This window comes from Zootoca vivipara, chromosome 6 (genome assembly GCF_965207765.1).
Source record: "Zootoca vivipara chromosome 6, rZooViv2.hap1.1, whole genome shotgun sequence".
Taxonomy (NCBI): Eukaryota; Metazoa; Chordata; class Lepidosauria; order Squamata; family Lacertidae; genus Zootoca; species Zootoca vivipara.
Genome location: NC_142589.1, coordinates 66,132,212 through 66,150,418, shown reverse-complemented (window position 1 = coordinate 66,150,418; position 18,207 = coordinate 66,132,212). Strand labels below are relative to the sequence as shown.

Below are 18,207 nucleotides of genomic sequence, written 5' to 3'. Positions count from 1 at the left end.
TTCCAACATGAGCCAGCTCTCACCTGAGACTCGCTTGCTATCAGCAGCTCAACGAGCAATTAAACAGCCCTGCCAATTAAGCCTTAGTTCGGGGTTAACTGCTGAACTCCTGTACTCCATTAGTTGGAGCATTGTCTAAATAGCAGTTCAGATCTGAGAGCCCTGTGGCTCTATGACTAATCCAAACGTCTCTGCCACTTACGGGGCCTGTAGCGGCTGAAACCGAAAAAGACGTTTCCTGCTTGGCGCGGCGCGGCAAATACTTCATCTGCAAGATTTAGTGTCTACCTTTAAATAGGCTAGAGGAGTTAAACAGCCCAAAAGGCTTCTGGGTTCCTGTGGAGGATGACTCACAGGAAGGATGGCCAAAATGCATCGCTATAAAATATTAAAGATAATAGGCCTCCCTGCCACAGACTGAGGCAATATCCAACCTAGCTAATAGACCCCCCAGATCCTCCCACCAATTCCCAGAGTCGTTAATGGTCCTCAGGGTCTATGAGCAGATGTCAGCTCTCTCTCTTACAGGTACATCTTTTTATTCGCTCCAAATTACAGCCTGGCATTTAATTAATTTTTTATTATGACAATACAGATTCTCATCCGCCAAGGAAGCCAGAGGCTTAGCCCATGAATGCTGTCTCTCTGGAATCAAACCAAGCCAGGCAGAACAATGTCCCTGTCTAGTAAGAATGTCGGCGGAGGAAAATTCTGCTCCTTGAAGTTCAAAAACTGAAAAGTGGTTCAAACAGAGACAGCCATCTGATCAACAACAACAACAACAACAACAAATTAAAAACCAGAAGACCCAGCAGACGAAGGATCCTTTTAGCTAACAGAATCTTAATGGGAGAAATGCCATTTTTTTCCAAAATGCACTGTTCTGAAAGGTCTCTGTAGATTCAAGCCTTCCACCTGCCACTTGCGGGGGGTGGGGGCAGGCAAACATGGAGACTTCAGGTCAGACCTGGACAACTGGCAACCTAGTCTGGAGCCTTGGAGAGCTGCCACCAATCATAGGTCAGTGCCTCATCTAGTCTAGCATCCTGTTCTCAAAGTGGCCAACCACTATACAGGTGAAACTCGGAAAATTAGAATATTGTCAAAAAGTGCATTTATTTCAGTAATGCAACTTATTATTTTTTTATTTTTATTTTAATTTTTACAAATGCTTTCTTTTGGAAATTCCACAGTAATAAAACAAATAATTTCAAAAATTCAAAAATAAACATTGCTATTACATTTCATTAATTACATTCCATTTATAATTGACCCGCCTAACGACAAATAATTACAATTACAACAAATAAAGGCTTGACATATCTTGCTTTGCATGTCATGCATCTATCTCATATATTGGTTTTACCTTTTAAGTTGAAATAAATGCACTTTTTGACGATATTCTAATTTTATGAGTTTCACCTGCAATAAGTGCAGAGTGCAGGGAATCTGCGGCCCTCCAGATGCAGCTGGACTTCAACTCCCACCAGCCCCAGCCACCCGGTCTCTACTTCTTCCTAGCATATAGTCAAAATCCTCCTTTTTTTCTTAAACCCACTGGAGCAGGCCCTCTCTTCAGGAGCAACAGAATCCAAATGTGCTCCCATCATCTATGCTTACCACCTTTCAAATAATCAAAGGTGCCTATCACAACCTCTCTCCTCCAGGCTAAACATGCCCAACTCCTTCAACCTTTCCTCATACGGCTTTCCGGTCACCTGGAAGGAAGTTCAGTAGCAGAGCGACGAGGTTCTAAAGAAGGCACAGTCTCTGCTGGGACAGATTTTTATCGGTCACTTTGATAGAGCAAGCAACTGCGGGTGGGAGATCTATTCCCTAAGACAGGTGAAATAAGGTTATCTGAATGCATGACTCAGCAGTAGAACAGATTGGCTTAGCCATATGAGTCAGCCACCAGTTATTCACAGTCATCTTTAGAAACTGTGTTTAAAAATGTGCCTAAAATGTGAAGGACCAATATATATACATTCAGGAAAAATGAGTAGTAGTACAGTGGTGCCTCGCTTAACAAATGCCCTGCTTAACGAAATTTCCGCTTAACGGAAGGATTTTTCGAGCGGAAGTTGCCTCGCTAGACGAATTCGTTTTATGAAAAATTCGTCTAGCGAATTGCGGTTTCCCATAGGAATGCATTGAAATTCAATTAATGCGTTCCTATGGGCAAAAAAATATATTCAATGCATTCCTATGGGAATTTTTCCTTATAAGAAAAGACCCGTGGAACGAATTAAATTCGTCTAGCGAGGCACCACTGTAGTAGTAGTGATGATGATGATGATGATGATGATGATAGTGATCCCTGGATTAATTGCCCGGTACTTGATTCCATCATTACAGTACCCGAATTTATCATTACAGTACTGGTACTACCATACTGTAATGTGCTGTACTACCAATACTACAGTACTGGTACAGAACTTGAACTGATCATTGCAATACAGTAGGGACACCCTGATTAATTACAGATACTTGAATCCATCACTGCAGTATTTACCACCATCTCTAATAATGTAATGATATGCCACCTTCTCTAATAAATAATGTAGCTCAGACAAAAAAACCCACCATGGAAAGCAGATGAGTGTTCTCATGTTTGAATATTCCCCCCATCAAAATTCCTATCTTGTGGTAACTTAGCGCAACGAGAAGATGCAGCTTTCAACGAGCCTATGATTTGAGAAATGAAGTTGTGACATACTGCCTAAGTTGCCCAAAGCTACAACCAAAGCAAGCAACACACCAAGTATGAGGTCATCCGCCGAGGGCATGACATCATTTGATAACGTTGCTACTGGCAAAACTAAACACACCCTTGAAACCACTAGAGGGAGCAAAAACACAGTGCCTGGGGTCCAGGAGAGAGGTCACTTTTACATCATTGAAATAGTGGCCCCACCAGGGAAGCTATAACTCTGTTACAGATCAAGCGGGGAAAATATGCATCATGTCATTGGTAAATATATACGTAGTTCAGAGCAGAAGCTGGGGTGAGGTGAGGTTGTGGCTTATTGAACCCCAGCAAAATCACATGCCACTGAAACCCACCACAACTAGTGAGAAATATGTGGGTCACTGCAAGTCCCAACCCATTCAATGGCACCCCAGAGGCTCACATTACCTTACAAAGATCCAGGTTGGCTCACAAACTGTGCTCTTTCGAGCTACACAACAAGCATTAGGCCATGTTTTTCAAACAAATCTGGAAGCTCATTTAATTCTGAAATGCCTCATCTGTGATCTGAAGTGTAGACACAGATTTCCCATCTCATAGACAACTACCGGTAGGATGAGTATACACCATATGATTAAACCACATCACTTTCCATAAAGAATCCTGGGAACTGTAGTTTGTTAAGGGTGCTGGGGATTGTTGCTCTGTGACGGGGAAACTAGAGTTCCCAGGATTCTTGGGAGAGGTGTCATGTGCTTTCAACAGATGGTGTGTGTGCAGCCCCAGCCTTATGCCAAAGCCTCTGACTGCATTCCAGATAGGCAACATACATTCTGTTCTTACAGAAATCGTATGGTAAGGCCCTTTCTTTGAGAACAACACATGAGACTAGAGGCAGGGAATTGCATAGTCCCTAAATAAAATATAAACAGAAAGTCTGTGGACACTGAAAATCAGCAAAATGGAGAGAAGCTAACCCCATAACCCCATGTCCCTGAAATGCTAGCTTTCCAGAAGCAGGGACTTGTTCATTTGTGGATGGGTATGTAGACTGGGGACGCGGGTGGCACTGTGGGTTAAACCACAGAGCCTAGGGCTTGCCAATCAGAAGGTTGGCGGTTCCAATCCCTGCGACAGAATGAGCTCCTGTTACTCAGTCCCTGCTTCTGCCAACCTAGCAGTTCGAAAGCATGTCAAAGTGCAAATAGATAAATTGGTACCACTCCAGCAGGAAGGTAAACAGCATCTCCATGCGCTGCTCTGGTTCGCCAGAAGTGACTTAGTCATGCTGGCCACATGACCCGGAAGCTGTACGCCGGCTCCCTCAGCCAGTAAAGCAAGATGAGTGCCACAGCCCCAGAGTCGTCCACGACTGAACCTAATGGTCAGGGGTCCCTTTACCTTTACCTATGTAGACTGGAGTTTCTTCAAGCGACAGTCCCTGCCAATAAAAAAAGCTTCCAGTCAACCACACGGTTTGTACATAAGCCAGCAAATGGAATATCCCCCACATAGGTACCAAGTGAAATGGTATAATCCCAGGAAGACTTCACCACATGCTTTTCTTTGCCATTTTAATTTGCTTTCGTGGCAGTACTCCAGGGTGCTACCCTATCGAACCGTACAAGAAGCAACTGGAGAGAGGGCCTTGCAATGGGAAGGAATAAAACATTTCAATGGCTGTGGTCAAATCCAATTAACGGAACTAACCTGTCAATCGTCCTCTCCCCTCGTCTAAATCAGCAATGGCTCCGCTTCAGATGTGGACAGAGCTTTCTTTCTTTCTTTTTTTTAAACCAACCACCTAGCACTAATGTTCCTGTTGGGTGCCACACAATAAATAACAGCAATAAATTGTTAAAACTAAGCATCTGAAAACCATCATGTACATATAGATCTCATCCTCTTTCCTATACCCACATCTCCAGGAGACTGCTTTCAGAAAGGACCCCAAACCAAACATGAACAAAGCTCTTCCTTAGTATCACAGTGCCTTTCAGACACTTATGGATTTATTTATTTTTATCTCTAATTACTAACTTTGGGGTAGAGACATTTATTTTAAGTGGAGAGAGATTTCTCTCCCTCTCTCCTCCCTCCCTAATACATAGGGGTTATCCTGTGAAATTGACTGGCAGAAGATTCAAAGCAAACAAAACAGAGAACTTCTTTTGGGAAGTGCAGTAGCTAAGTGGTAGAGCACCTGCTTTTCATATATATAGAAGGTTCCGAGTTCAATTCCTGGCATTGCCAGGCAGAGCTGAAATTGCCCCCCGCCTGAAACCCTTGAGACACACTATCAGTCAGTGTGTTGTTGTTGTTGTTGTTGTTGTTGTTGTTGTTGAGAGAGCCAGTGTGGTGTAGGGGATAAAAGGGATATCAAATCCAAACTCTCCTCCTGTTAAATTTTATATACCGCCCTATACCCGCAGGTATACACTCCTGGGCTAGATGGACCAAGAAGAGTTGATATCCCGCCTTATCACTACCCTAAGGAGTCTCAAAGCGGCTAACATTCTCCTTTCCCTTCCTCCCCCACAACAAACACTCTGTGAGGTGAGTGAAGCTGAGAGACTTCAGAGAAGTGTGACTAGCCCAAGGTCACCCAGCAGCTGCATTTGGAGGAGCGGAGACGCGAACCCGGTTCCCTAGATTACGAGTCTACCGCTCTTCACCACTACACCACACTGGCTCAATATTAAAGGTCTGACTCAATATAAGGCAGCTTACTATCTTCTGTAGCTGGTCAGCATCCGTCTGTCTTGAAAGACAATGGAGTCTGTCTCCAAGGTCAAAGTCAAACCACTGAGGAATCACAGCACCCGCTGTGGCCGTTGTGTTGTTGCTGTGTTAGCAAAACCAGTCGCCTCTCCAGGGCACAAGCCTGGTCAGTGTCTGTGGAGGCCCTGGGCTGCCCAGTTGACAAGACCTTAGCCTCGCTGAGGTGGTCCAAAGGAAAGCAGAGCAATAAGTTTGTCACAAGCTTGGCAGCAGGAGTTGCAGGAAGGAAACATACAATGTGCCATCCAACGATCTTAACGACTCCTTAGTCTTTTCTTTAGTCTTCTATTCTTATTAGAATAGCAACAAGAACAAGAATAAAATTCCAACAACATTTGGAAGGTTCTACGTGGGGGAAAGCTGGTTTCCTGTGACATGCAATGTCAGCCATTGCATGTGCTCACCTACCACTCTGAGAAACAGCTGCAGTCATCAAGAGACAGATGGATGTTCACCCGTCTAGATGGATGCTTGCCCGTCTAGAGCTGATCTCATCAAAAAGTAGACGTTTTTAAAACTCACATAACAAACATCTTCATGCTAAAGTAGAAAATCAAAAAATCTAACACCTTGCGTAAAAATAAGTCTTTCCCTCTTCTATCAAAATAAAATATAATCTGGCTAATCAACCATCTGTTCAACTCATCAAACGTGCTTTGAATATATGAAGGTAGCTAGCTGTATGGCCTGAATCCCAAGCCGGAATTAAGATTGCCAGAAGAAATATCAACAACCTCAGATATGCAGATGACACAACTTTGATGGCAGAAAGTGAGGAGGAATTAAAAAACCTCTTAATGAGGGTGAAAGAGGAGAGCACAAAATATGGTCTGAAGCTCAACATCAAAAAAACTAAGATCATGGCCACTGGTCCCATCACCTCCTGGCAAATAGAAGGGGAAGAAATGGAGGCAGTGAGAGATTTTACTTCCTTGGGTTCCATGATCACTGCAGATGGTGACAGCAGTCACAAAATTAAAAGACGTCTGCTTCTTGGGAGAAAAGCAAAGACAAGCCTAGACAGGATCTTAAAAAGCAGAGACATTGCCGACAAAGGTCCATATAGTTAAAGCTATGGTTTTCCCAGTAGTGTTGTATGGAAGTGAGAGCTGGACCATAAAGAAGGCTGATCGCCGAAGAATTGATGCTTTTGAATTCTGGTGCTGGAGGAGACTCTTGAGAGTCCCATGGGCTGCAAGAAGATCAAACCTATCCATTCTGAAGGAAATCAGCCCCGAGTGCTCACTGGAAGGACAGATCCTGAAGCTGAGGCTCCAATACTTTGGCCACCTCATGAGAAGAGAAGAATCCTAGGAAAAGACCCTGATGTTGGGAAAGATTGAGGACACTAGGAGAAGGGGACAACAGAGGACGAGATGGTTGGACAGTGTTCTCGAAGCTACGAACATGAGTTTGACCAAACTGCGGGAGGCAGTGGAAGACAGGAGTGCCTGGCGTGCTATGGTCCATGGGGTCACGAAGAGTCGGACACGACTCAATGACTAAACAACAACAACAAAGCTGTATAGCCAGTTGATACCATTTCCTGACTCCAAAACATAGCTATCCCTACTCTCTTAGAGCTAGTGCTCTGAATTAAAAATGAGCCCAAAAGAAATCAGCGTAAGACAGAAACTTGCTTTATATAGCTGGCTCTGAACAAAGAAAACAGCAGATGATCTACAGGGAAACCAGTTTCCACAGGGACAGGAGGTGTGGAGGGGAAAAAAAGGTTGTTGTTGTTTTAGAAAAAAAAGGTATCCATACACTATACAGAGGGAAACAGAATGGATCCCCTGGGTCTAGGCTTTCTCTCTCTCTCTCTCTTTTAAAAACACACACACAGAGAGGGGGGGGGAATTTGGGCTTTGAGCTTTTCTTTGTTTGTTACATTAATATACCACTTTGTTTGTTACATTGTGACATACACAATTCTCCTCCTCCCCATTTCATCCTCACAACAACCCCACAATGTAGGTTAGGCTGAGAGACAGTGACTGGCCCAAGGTCACCCAGTGAGCTTCATGGTTGAGTGGGGATTTGAACCCTGGCATCTCAGGTCATAGTGCAACACTCTAACCATTGCACCAAATCTACCTCCCAGCCCTTCTGCTTGGAGGCACCTACAAACAGCTCTTGTTGCACAGCAGTACAGACCAGAAGTAAAACAGGCTAAGAATTCCACTGTTTAAAGATTGCTTCTCTGCGTATATGGGCAGGGAGATGGAGTGGATGGAGTGGTGGCAGCTGATTGGGCAAGGGGCAGGGAGCCCAAACAGTAGGTGGCGCCAAAGCCAGTGGCAGGCGGAGCCAACCCATTCCAGTTGTGTCTCCAACCTCCTCCCGACTAAATTCTACAAGGGCACCACACTGAGACTAAGGTGGAGGAAGCTGAGATGTAGTGCTGCCACCTCCTGGACTGGTTGTAAGCAAGCAAGCAAGCAGGCAGGTGGAGGCTGGCAGACCGTTCCTCATTGGCCCTAAAAGTCTCCCCCGGGATAGAGGAAATGTCCAGTGATGGACAGAGACCAGGAACTATTAGGATCAGTAGATAGCCCTACAATAGTAAACCTGGCAAAGGATAGTGTCATGGACTTTGGCTGGGAAGACTTGGATTTACATTCTTGCTGAGCCATTAATCTTGTTGCTTGACCTTGGGCTGGTCACTACTTGAGCATAGCCTACCTTGCAGGGCTGTTAGTAACAGGACACAGTAGAATGTCCTACACCCAATGTGTGTGAGCTAATGCTCTGGCAGATGATGCCCTTGCTCCTAGGAAAATAGGAAGGATTAGAGCCAGTGTTGGTACTACTCAGAGTAGACCCACTGAAGTTATCGGGCATGGCTATGTTGGATTTGTTCATTTCAACTGGTCAGTTCGAAGTAGGACTAGGAAAGGATACAAATCCAAAGCCCTGTGTTCTCCCACTTCTCCGCCTAAGGACAATGGACTTGAGAGGCTTTTGTCAATTCTATGTTGCTCACTTAGCCCCCAGATGATAGCATATATTTCCTTTTGCCTGAAGAGAGGGATGTGTGTGGACTGCGGGACTGGTTTTGTTATTCACAGCTTGACTGGTGAAAAAGGAGAGTTCAAGGGAGGAAGCGTTGAATGCCGTACTCTCTACGGGGAACACGCTTCCGTGTGGAGCCTGCCGATAATTCGTCACCGGCATACATGGTCCACTGCTTGTGGGTTTTGATGTGTTCTACACCTGTGGGAACCTGCTACAAAGTCAGAAACTGCACAGCAGGGTGGGATGGCATTTGCATCCACCAGAACCAATGTTATTGAAGAGGAGGCAGGCTGATCATAATGTCAGATAGAGAGAGAGAGAGAGTAAACAAGGTTCCTGCGTGATAGACAGGGATGAGAGAAAGAGAGAGATTGCATAAACCAGACAGGCTCAAAAAGCTGTGTGTTCAGCTCCAAATAATACAGCACCACCACCCATAGAATCATAGAATTGTAGAGTTGGAAGGAACCCCAGGGGCCATCTAGTCCAACCCCTGGCACTGCAGGAATCTCAGCTAAAGCATCCATGGCAGATGGCCATCCAACCTCAAAAACCTCCAAGGAGGGAGAGGCCATTGGATGCTGCCTATGCTGCTTTCAACTCAATCCCACTTGTTCAAATGCAGGTGCAGGATCCCTCTGGAGAATAAAGGTAACGTAGTTCTCAGAACAGGAAGCAGATTCACCTAAGGATAACTGGATATTTGCTAGAGAATATATATGTGCATGTGGATGAGTTCCTCCACTTGGAAAAAAATACTAGGGGGAAGTGTTGATGAATATGAGATTGTGTATCCTATTAATTCTCACATTTTCCCCCTAGGAGTCCCTGGGACAATCCTCTGTTTTCTGTATATTCCATGCTTTCAAGACAGCTGCCAGAATTTTGACTGGAGGCAAGTGGAAGGACCATGCAACTCCCAATGTGAGTTCATCAGTACTGACTGCCATGCCAAATAAGTGCCCAAGCTCCTCAAAGGCTAAGCCTTGAGCATGCTCCGGAAAGCAGGCAGTTGCCAAGCTGGGAGGGCTTTCTTAGGGAGGGAATTTTGCAACTGAGGTGCAGCAATGAAGAGGAGCTGGTTTTTGTGCCCATCCGCCAAACATCAGAGTGAGAGGAAGCAGGTCCTCCAATACTGAATGGCACAGGTGGGTTGATACTTGCAGGAGGAAGTTCTGTAGGTATTTTGGCACCGGAGCTTTAAGGAGAAGAACCCACACGTTGAACTGAGCTTGGACACGATTTGACATGGCAACCTACACTGATGAGACAATTCTGCAAGATTCCTGTATAAAGTAGGGGGTTGGTGGCACCCGCCCTGTGGAACGCTCTCCCACCAGATGTCAAAGAGAAAAACATCTACCAGACTTTTAGAAGACATTTGAAGGCAGCCCTGTTTAGGGAAGCTTTTAATGTTTAATAGACCATTGTATTTTAATATTTTGTTGGAAGTCACCCAGAGTGGCTGGGCAAACCCAGCCAGATGGGCGGGGTCTAAATAATAAATAATAATTTATTATTATTTATTATTATTATTTATTATTATTATTATTATTATTATTGAGCTCTAAGGACCCTTTCAGCTCTAGAAATCCTTCGATTCTAGGAGGACTTCTGCTGGAAACCCTAGGGGGAACCTCCAGCCCTTGGGCAAAAATGTGACCCACCAAGCATTTCTATTTAGCCAGTGAGGACATTATCCCCAAGCTGTGCCCACCTGCAATGTCATATGTGTGAGGCAGGGTTTGGGGCAGGTAGCGGCACTGATGCCAATGAGCTACCCAGAGCCTTAAAGCACACTCCCAATTGTGTCCTGGCAAGAGAAAACAGGTTTTGGCTCTGCCACCGAACAGAGTCAAATTCTGCTGGATTGGCTGTGTGAGCAAGTTCCACATAGGAAACTTAACTCACGCAGCTGATGCCTGCAATCACACTTATGTGGTGCTTTGAAGTCCTGACTTTGGGGCTTCAAAGCACCCAATCACCTGGCATCATTGTGGAATTGGGCGAAAGATAGGTAGGCGAACAAAACTACCTGTCAAATTTGGCTTGCAAGGCTAAGGTCTGAGAAGGCTCTGGCCCGTGGAGGCAATAAGGTTCTCCATTGCTGCCTTAGAGGAAGCCACTCCCAGCCACAGGGGACAGGGTTGGACCAGAGAGAAAACAGCCTTAGCTGGTAGAGGGCAGTTTCCTACCTTCCAGAAGCACAGAAACTGTGCTAAGTGTGTGTTGCCACTAAGTAGGGGGGAATACAGTTCCTGTATGTCTGATAACCCAACAGCATGTGGGAAATGCTTTTTATAGAACCCCAAATATTTACTTCTTCCTATTTTATGCCCCTTTCTTTTTTAAAACACAGTGTCTGCGGTGGGAGGCAGGTTTACTTAAGGTTGCCAGGTGAAATGTACCAAACATAACATTTGAGTCCCTCTGGGTCAATTTGCAAGAGGCTTTTGCTCTCTAGGGAAAGCCTCCCATCAGGTCTCTTTCACATATGAATGTGTGAAATGTTAATAACTATGCCAGATCTTCCAGCAGGTGTCCTTTGACTGTGGCTTGTGCAAATGAAGGGAGCAAGGCACCCCAGTTCTCACAATGAATAGCTTTATCTGAAGGATCAAGGCAGGCAACAGCTGAGAACCAAGCTCACTGGCAAAAACCAAATCAGACCGAGACTGTAACTATTACCTTGGAATCTGCAGTCTAGGAATCTGAATATTTATGTTCCAAGCACCTGAGGGAATGGTAGTCACAAGTAGCATGGTGTTAACAGCACCAGATTTGAGTCTGTGATGTTCTCTGCCTCATTCCTACTAGAATCAACATGACTGGTATTCCAGTGATAATAATGATTGCACTTTCTAGCTCCCCAGATTTCAGTTTTTAAAGAAGTTAATGTGCATTTTACAAGGGGAGTGTCACTAACCTGTTCGTAACAAAGACCAAAAGCATCTTGACGATAGTGGAAGTTATGCCAGAATGGCACGGTTTGAATGAATCATGGCTTACTAAGCTAAGTTATGCTTTTCCTAAGTTGCTGTTAAACCAGGAACCGTCTAATTAACATAGTTTCCTGCTTCATTTAAACTAGAAAACTATGGCCACTATTTTTGTGGGAAATGGGATGGCCTCCTACACTGTTAAAGGCTGTGTAAAATAAGGAATTTCTGCAGATACATCTATTACCACTGCTGAAATGTTTGCTTCAGCACAACAATTAAACGTACAACAGTCCAGCAATTTTGTGTAACAGGCCACCCAAGGAATGATCCTATTAAAGGTGCAGGAGTCCTGTCCTCTTGAATAGCTAGTCACCCCCTGAGAGCAAGGCAGGCTAGTAAAACAATTACAAACCGTAATTCAGTATCCTGGTACATTCCAAATATGGTAACCAGTTACCCAGTTTGAATGAATTGTACAACTGTGATGAATTAGATACTTTCTGCTCATTGTGGAAGGGCTGGGCATGTGGGCAGGGGGAGGCTTGTGCTATTTATTTATTTATTTATTCATTCATTCTATTTCTATACTGTCCATCTGTTAAGTCCCCTGGGGGGTGGGTTACTAATTTATTAAAATACAATGAAGACTACCCGGTATGAACCAACTACACACAATACAAATTAGCGCACCCGAAAGCCAGCATTAAATAAATATAAAACCAGTGTAGAAACCAGCAAGGGAAAGGAAATGGATGCAAGAATTTAAAGAGCACCCAAAATATATAACCATTTTAATGATAGGGTTGTCAGAATGCAGTCCATTGGTGTTTCTGGTGCCACCAGACTCCTTTTTGCATGCACATTTGCAGAGATGTGTTTTGGAGGCTGGTTCACAAATTCAAGTCAGAGCCACCTGGCACTCTTTGGAAGACCAGGGGAATCAATTAAGAAGAGAGGGTGGGGAAATGAACGAGGCAGACACAGAGCAGGCTTCAGAGGTTGGCTCTGCCAAGGTGTGATGGCCTCATCAGGTGGATGTGGTTTCCGCATGCCGGGCGCCAGGCCTGAGTAATATCAATGGTGCATGAAGGATACCCAGACACAGGGGCGGATCTGCTATGAAACTAATGAAGCTTAAGCTTTGGGGTCCCTAATCCCAGAGAGGCCCCCAAAGTGACTGACTTTAGTTCACATTGCTTAATTTTGAGGGGGTCTGGTAGACTTGAAAACTACAGTGGTAACTTGGTAGTCAAACGGCTTGGCTCCTGAACAAATCAGCTCCTGAACACCGCAAACCTGGAAGTGACTGTTCCGGTTTGAGAACGTTTTTTGGAAGCCGAACATCTGACGCGGCTTCCGATTGAATGCAGTAAGCTCCTGCAGCCAATCGGAAGCCACGCCTCGGTTTTTGAATGGTTCCGGGAGTTGAATGGACTCCCAGAACGGATTAAGTTTTACAACCAAGGTACCACTGTACAAGGCACTGGAATTATTTTATTTGCACCAGTGACTTTGACATGTGAAATAATCCAGCAATTTTAACCGGGATCTGAGATGCAGTAGTGCATTAAAACAAAACAAAAAATACCTGTCGTGATCTGTCGTGGAACAAGAAGATAACAGTGGCTACCCAGACCTCATGGTTGGATGTGAAGGGGCTCCCATATCAGTTCAAGCTTCAGGGCCCCCAAAATGTAGGTCCGCCACTGCTCAGACCTCTCCAAGTAAGTTGCTGCACAAGATGTGGGAGGAGAGAAAGAGGGGACACCCCGTTGATGCTTTCTTTTTAAAAAAAAATCAGTGTCTTTGCTCACTACACTTTTAACATACCGTAAAGTTTACATTTGGCATGAGGAGAGGGGAGGGGAAAGCAACACGGGGTTCTGCTCCGCACCAGAGTTTTATTTTGTTTATTCATTTCAAGCACGTTGGTCCCACTCTTCAGCCAAAAAGGCTCCCAGAGTGGCTTTTAAATCAAACCAACCCCGTAACGGTAATTCACCCTCCACACAAATCACTGGATTTAGACTACTATACAGGAGGTCCAGAAGAAATATTATTTACACGCAGTTTTCTTTTCCTGGGGATTCATTATTAGTATTCTCTTCCGCATCTATAGAACCGGCTACAGAACCAGGGAAATTCTAATCCTGCGCAAGTGTGAATCCCTCTGGAGAATTCTGTCTAGACATTGGTTTGGTTGTAACATTATTTCCCTTTCCCCTTTCCTTCAAAAGAAAGCCTATTAATCTTATTATTTTTTTAAAGCAGAAAGCTGGTGCAAAATTGTAATCCAGGGGCAGGGAATCTTGTTCAGGGCCGAGGGCCACATTATCTCTTGAGTGATGCTCCAAGGGCCACATGCCAGTGGTGGACAGAGCCAGGAGCAGAAACAGGCAGAGTAATGTATGCAAATTTCACCATTGCACAGCAGACTAGTTTCTACACATACTTCTCCTCCATCTGTTTCAGCAAGTAGCCTTGTCAGAAGCTAAGGACACATTCCAGCCAGACAAAATGCCTGGGAGCAGTGAAAAGTGTGGTCTGAGAAGTGGGGGGCTGGAGGAGTTCTGAGGGCCAGGTAGAGACACTTGAAGGGCCACATTTGGCCCCTGGGCCTGAGGCTCTCAGCTCCTGCTGTAATCCCTATCATGATTTCAATAAAGTTGTGAATTGTTATAGCTACTCAAAACCTGGGGAAACTAGGTGTGTGTGTGTGTGTGTGTGTGTGTGTGTGTGTGTGTATACAAGTTTTTATTTGGTTTTCATTATTATTATTATTATTATTATTATTTGGCTTTTTTGTTAGTTCCTTTCTCTTTCTCAGGGAAACCCAAAACAACTTCCAAATTAAGTTATTAAATTGCATATATATTCACAAAGGAGCAAAATATATAATACAATAAAAACATTGTGATTATATTGCACTTTAGTATTTGTCCATATTTATGCAGTGCTTTTCTTCTAGGAAAAAAAGGTGTCGGTACTATGTACCCTTTAGTCCCCCCAGAAAAAAGCACTGTGTTTACGCAATGTTTGCATTTCGTAAATTCAATAAGCATTTTCCATTAACTTCAACTTTTTCCCATTCTTGTCTGCCTTCTCTCACTCTAATCAATTCCATCAGCTTATATACATTGTTGCTACCTTCCCAATTTTTGTTAACCATTCCTTCACTGTTGCTAATGACCTATTTCCCTATTTGTTCGCAATCAGCATGTGGGCAGCTATTAAAATTCCACATTAACTCTTTATGTTCTATCCCTAATAAAATTATCAGGAGATCCAATGGCAAAGTGTAAGCTGATATTTAGATTTTCCTTCTTGTAATTTGTTTGCTCAAAACATTACAGTACTCTCGCCATCTTGTTCCTTCTTATATTTTCTTCTCTATATAACTTGTTTATATTGAAACCATTGTGGGATGAGACTGATCGTTTTTGGTTTTTTTTTTTTTGCAGTGCCCATTATTTACAATTTCTTTACATGCAATGCAGATCATTATCCAACCAATTAGATATTTGGCATCCAGTCAGGGGTGTCAACTTGAATAAAATATTTGGGGAGCCTGGTAAGTCCCACCCCACATAATCGATCACATGATGCTGCACATACACACCATTTGAACTGCAGTGTCCATCAACTTTGGGGGGAGGGGAGACTCAGCCCCCTCAAATATTTTATTAGGGGGTGGCAGAAGGATAGCAGCCCCAGGAGTCGGCTCCTATGCCTCCAGTCTTAAAATCTTTGGGGGGAAAAGATGTGAACAAGGATCTATGAAGTGTTAACATTATTTTTAAACCACTCCAACCTTCTAGTACAGCCTCTAAAGGTAAAAGGACCCCTGACCATTAGGTCCAGTCGTGGACGACTCTGGGGTTGCGGTGCTCATCTCGCTTTATTGGCCAAGGGAGCCGGCGTACCACTTCCGGGTCATGTGGCCAGCATGACTAAGCCGCTTCTGGCGAACCAGAGAAATGCACGGAAACGCTGTTTACCTTCCCACCTATTTATCTACTTGCACTTTGACGTGCTTTCAAACTGCTAGGTTGGCAGGAGCTGGGACCGAGCAACGGGAGCTCACCCCATCGCGGGGATTGGAACCGCCGACCTTCTGATTGGCAAGCCCTAGGCTCTGTGGTTTAGACCACAGTGCCACCCGCGTCCAGTACAGCCTCTACACGAGGATTAAACCAAAAAACTTCCTCGTTATTCTGTGCCATTATAGTTGGTCCTGCCAAACGTATAACCTGAACGCAGATTTTTGGGTTTCCCCCCCCCCCTCACTCTGCTCTTACAACAGGGCCGCTGTTGCTTTATGTGTCTATTGACCATGGGATAATGCTGGCTTGGATTCACCGCTGAAAACCTGACAGCTGAGGATTGCTTTTTAAAAAGTAAAGATCAATAAGAAAAGCTGAGAATTCTACATTTTGAGAGAGGGGGTATGAATGTCCATGCCACGAGCAAATTACAGGAAGCTGTCACGTCACCTATTTTTGTGGGTGTCCGTCGTTCAAAATGCAGACATGTGCATCTCTCGCGTGATAAATGTGCTATGCCCAAGACACACACAGCCAGCTCCCAACATTAAGAGACTGATGAATCCCTGCTTTGAAAACTAAGGATATGCATAAGCACAGGACGACTTACTCATGCTTCCTAGGTTTTCCACGTATTATTAATGTTCGAAGTTCCTGAAAGGTGTCAGGTGTAGTTTGACATTTCCACACAGTAGCATTTAACAGGGGCGGGTGGAAAGCATATTTCACTTTCTTTCTTTTCAATACTCAAAAGAACTTTACTTTCAGAAACATATAACCGAGAAGAATACATTTACAATCTCTTTTCTTTTTGCGCATTTTAAATTGCTTTATTGAACTTAAAAAAAGAGCATTACACAAAATCAAAATTGCCCATAACAAATAGACTTCCAAAAATTATCAGTATCTATTACACATTGCCACAGTCTTCTTCTAGTTCGATTGACTCCCCGCCAACTCCATCTAACTTTAAATGTATATTTATCTAGCACACTATTTGTATCTATTTTAAATAACTGCATAGCCATGATAATGTACTTTCTTAAACCTTTTCAGTATATAACAGAAGCTATTCAAAGGCTGCCACAGATTTTATATTGTTGCAATCTTTTATGTAGTTTTCAAATAAACCCCATTTGTTAAAAAATACTTGATCATGGTCTCTTAATTCTTCCTGATAGCTTAGCTAATTCTGCACACTCCATTAATTTTTGTTGCCACTCCAATTTTATATATGGTGTATACATATGTTATATATGGTAACAGAACTTGGCAAAGATTTAGAAAGTGGCAACAAAAATTTCACTTTCTAAATCTTTGCCAAGTTCTGTTACCAGATATAATGCTCCTTTTTTCTCTCAACTTCCATATGACAGCAGCCAATGAACTCTAACAATATTCCCAAGTGCCACTGAACGTTATATTTGAAGGCAAGCACCGATGACAAGCCAAAGATCTGCCCCGTATTTACTTATTTATTGTAAATATTTTAAAGATGCCCATCTCCCAGACACAAAATGTTCCGACAAATACCAAAGAAAGGAGGGGCCAAAAATATGTGAATGTTGGTGCAACTCCCATCAGCCCAAACCACATGGCCAATATCTGGAGGGCACCAGGTTGGGAAAGGCTGTTTTAAGTTTTCCTTGCAGGACAGCACCCCGAACTTTTGATCATTGTAGGCTGTAAATCCTATAATCATTTTTCTGGGAGCAATCCCCATTGAATTCAATAGGTTGTGCCTAAGTAGGTTTTACTCAGAGTAGTCCCATTAACATTAAAGGGCATGCTTGAGTAGGGCGTGTTGAATTTTTCAACTTTCAAATTCCCCAAAAATGAGGGGTACTAAAAAGTTGTACGGTGACTCGGAAATTCTAAAGATATTTTGGTTAAACCAATATAATTTAATTTTGCTTCGTAAATAAGATGTGTGTAAAAACTGCATAGAAACTAATGAAAGTGATTGGTGTGCATGCACACAAAAGCTCATACCTATGACAAACTTAGTTTAGGTGCTACTGGAAGGATTTTTATTTATTTTTTGTTTCCACATTATTGCAGTTATATTACATATTAACATCATTTCTATTTAATATTATTATTTATTGAATTTATATACCATCCTATACCCAGAGGTCTCAGGGCGGTTCACATAACAAGATCAACATAAAAACCACAATATATATAATCAAAATAAAAAAGCAACCCAATAACATACATATTTTATATTACTTGAGAGTTTCAGAAGGTATCATTAAAATTCTTTGATTTTCCAAGGGCAGTTTATTTGCTTCTTAATCAAACATAGAGACTTACTAAACTAAATGTTGGCCAAACACAAAAATAATAGCAGCTCTTAATTCCTCACACCCTCACTGAAGAAATTTGCAAAAATTAAGTTTTGCCCCATAAAATGACATGTCCTCACTAAATTTTGGTGGGTCTCCTTAGACTAAAACTACCGGTAGCATGGATACAGCATCAATCTGCTGCACACTTACTCAGAAGAAAGTCCAATTGGACCACGTGGTGCTTCCTTTTGAGCATAAGATCCACCAGCAACCACTTTCCTTTCTGCACCTTCTTAAGGGAGATCCTTTATAGAGGTGGGATAATTAGTAAGGCACACAATATTCTCTATGCATCCACGTGTGTGCGCGCTTATACAGGGTATGTATGTACCCTGTTTCTCCTATTTTAAGACGTAGTCATAAAATAAGCCATAGCAAGA

The 18,207-nt window shown here is 43.3% G+C and overlaps 1 protein-coding gene across 4 annotated transcripts in view; it reads right to left on the bottom strand.

Annotated features, from left to right (window-relative positions):
• HIVEP3 (HIVEP zinc finger 3) overlaps positions 1-18,207 on the bottom strand; it is a 226,485-nt gene that overhangs the window by 66,456 nt on the left and 141,822 nt on the right. Inside the window, exon 3 of one of the 4 annotated variants that reach the window (XM_088672491.1) lies at positions 13,022-13,165. The exons of the other annotated variants lie outside the window; for them this stretch is intronic. The gene's annotated coding sequence lies outside the window, so the exon portion shown is untranslated. The remainder of the gene's footprint in view (positions 1-13,021; positions 13,166-18,207) is intronic. 4 annotated transcript variants of the gene reach the window in all.